At 50.8% G+C, this 2,894-nt stretch overlaps 1 pseudogene; it reads left to right on the top strand.

The window, feature by feature from the left end:
* The window catches only part of LOC109221319, an 18,123-nt pseudogene that overhangs the window by 10,340 nt on the left and 4,889 nt on the right, over nt 1-2,894 (top strand).

Raw genomic sequence — 2,894 nt, 5'->3', positions numbered from 1 at the left:
GAGTCAGTTTGCAGAGTTATTTCTGGAGAAGTTTCTCCCAGTTACTCAGCGAGAGGCTCTCCGCAGGCAGTTCGAGCGCCTCCAGCAGGGCACTATGACAGTCACGCAGTATGAGACTCGGTTCATTGATTTGGCACGCCATGCTATTGTTATACTCCCCACAGAGCGAGAGAGGGTACGAAGGTTTATTGATGGATTGATTCAACCGATCCGCTTCCAGATGGCTACGGGAGCTGGTAGCGAGATTTCTTTTCAGGAGGCGGCCAATGCGGCCCGTAGAGTTGAGATGGCTCTTGCACGAGGAGGTGGTCATGGGTCAGACAAGAGACCCCGTCATGCAGGTAGATTTAGTGGTACCTCGTCTGGAGGTGGGGACTCTTATGGTAGAGGCCATCCTCCGAGACCCTTTCAGTCAGCCCTACAGGTCTCACATGGTACTTCAGGTGGTCGTGGCTCTCAGCCGCAGTCTTCTGACCAGCAGCTTTTCAATTCACCATCAGCACCTATCAGCGCACCACCACTCCGTTATTCTCAGCAGCCGAGAGCTTGTTACACGTGTGGCGACACGAGACATATTGCCAGGTATTCCCCTCGAGCTTCTGACAGCTCTCAAGAGCAGGGTCCTCGTCCTATGATTCAGGCATCAGGTGATCCACAGGCCGCCCAGCCAGCTAGAGGCGGGGGTAGAGGCCATAGAGGTGGAGGTAGAGATCATAGAGGTGGAGCTCGGACCGCCAGAGGTAGAGGCCAGCCAGCAGCCGATCGTCCCAGAGATATGGTTCAGGGAGGTAGGGCCCAGCCCCGATGTTATGCTCTTCCAGCCAGGCCAGAGGCTGAGTCTTCAGATGCAGTTATTACAGGTACTATTCTGGTCTGTGATAGGGATGCTTCAGTGCTATTTGACCCTGGGTCTACGTATTCATATGAGTCGTCCTATTTTGCACCCTACCTGACTATGCCTAGTGATGCTTTGGGTATTCCTGTTTATGTATCTACACCGGTAGGGGATTCTATAGTGGTCGACCGAGTCCATCGTTCCTGTGTGGTAGTATTTGAGGGTCTTGAGACCCGTGTTGATTTATTGCTCTTAGACATGGTGGATTTCGACGTCATATTAGGGATGGATTGGTTGTCCCCGTATCATGCTATCTTGGATTGTCACGCCAAGACCGTGACCTTGGCCTTGCCAGATTTACCCCGATTGGAGTGGAGAGGTACCCAGGTCATGCCACCCGCAGTGTTATCTCATATGTGAAGGCTCGACGCATGGTCGAGAAGAGGTGTCCAGCTTATCTGGCGTATGTTCGCGATTCCAGCTCAGAGGTTCCTTCTATTGATTTGGTCCCTATTGTTCGGGAGTTCCCCGAGGTTTTCCCTTCAGACCTGCCGGGTATGCCGCCCGACAGGGATATTGACTTCTGTATTGATCTGGCCCCAGGCACGCAGCCCATTTCTATTCCGCCGTATCGCATGGCCCCGTCGGAGTTGAAAGAGTTAAAGGATCAGTTGCAGGATTTGCTGGAGAAGGGTTTCATCAGACCTAGCGTTTCTCCTTGGGGTGCGCTGGTGCTATTTGTGAAGAAAAAGGATGGGTCGATGAGGATGTGCATTGATTACCGACAATTGAACAAAGTGACGATAAAGAACAAGTATCCACTGCCGAGGATTGACGATTTATTCGACCAGCTTCAGGGTGCGAGGGTGTTCTCGAAGATAGATTTGAGATCCGGTTATCATCAGCTAAGGATTAGGGCGTCTGATGTCCCTAAGACAGCATTTCGTACTCGGTATGGGCATTATGACTTTTTGGTCATGTCGTTTGGGTTGACCAATGCCCCAGCAACATTTATGGAGTTGATGAACCGAGTGTTCAGGCCTTACTTGGATTTGTTCGTGATTGTTTTCATTGACGATATTCTGATATACTCCCGCAGTCAGGAGGAGCATGAGCAGCACCTCAGAGTGGTTCTTCGGACTTTGAAAGATAGTCAGTTATACGCCAAGTTCTCGAAGTGCGAGTTTTGGTTGAGTTCTGTGGCATTCCTGAGTCACGTTGTTTCAGCGGAGGGTATTCAGGTGGACCCGAGGAAGATTGAGGCAGTCAAGAACTGGCCTCGGCTAGCGTCAGCTACGGAGATCCGGAGTTTCTTGGGGTTAGCAGGTTACTACCGACGGTTCGTGGAGGGGTTTTCATCCATTGTAGCCCCGATGACCAGATTGACCCAGAAGGGTGCCCAGTTCAGGTGGTCAGATGAGTGCGAGGCCAGCTTCCAGAAGCTCAAGATAGCTCTGACTACGGCACCGGTATTGGTTTTGCCCACGGGATCAGGGCCCTATACCATTTATTTTGATGCTTCCCGTATTGGGCTTGGCGCAGTATTGATGCAGAATGGCAGAGTCATAGCTTATGCTTCGAGGCAGTTGAAGATTCACGAGAAGAATTACCCAGTCCATGATCTAGAGTTGGCAGCCATTGTTCATGCTTTGAAGATTTGGAGGCATTACTCATATGGTGTGACGTGTGAGGTGTACACGGATCACAAGAGTCTGCAATACTTGTTCAAGCAGAAAGAGTTGAACTTGAGGCAGCGGAGGTGGTTGGAGCTATTGATGGATTATGATGTTACTATTTTGTACCACCCAGGGAGAGCCAATGTGGTGGCCGATGCATTGAGTAGGAAGTCCGCCAGCATGGGTAGTCTTGCTTATATTCCGGTCAGCCAGAGACCGCTTGCTTTGGATATTCAGGCCTTGGCCAATCGATTTGTGAGGTTGGACATTTCCGAGCCTAGCCGTGTATTAGCTTGCACGGTTGCTCGATCTCTATTGATGGAGCGTATCCGTGATCGGCAGTTTGATGATCTCTATTTATGTGTCCTGAGAGACACTGTGCA

Source organism: Nicotiana attenuata, unplaced genomic scaffold (genome assembly GCF_001879085.1).
Source record: "Nicotiana attenuata strain UT unplaced genomic scaffold, NIATTr2, whole genome shotgun sequence".
Lineage (NCBI taxonomy): Eukaryota > Viridiplantae > Streptophyta > Magnoliopsida > Solanales > Solanaceae > Nicotiana > Nicotiana attenuata.
The sequence above is the reverse complement of the archived record's forward strand: the minus strand, read 5'-3'. Positions and strand labels throughout refer to the sequence as shown.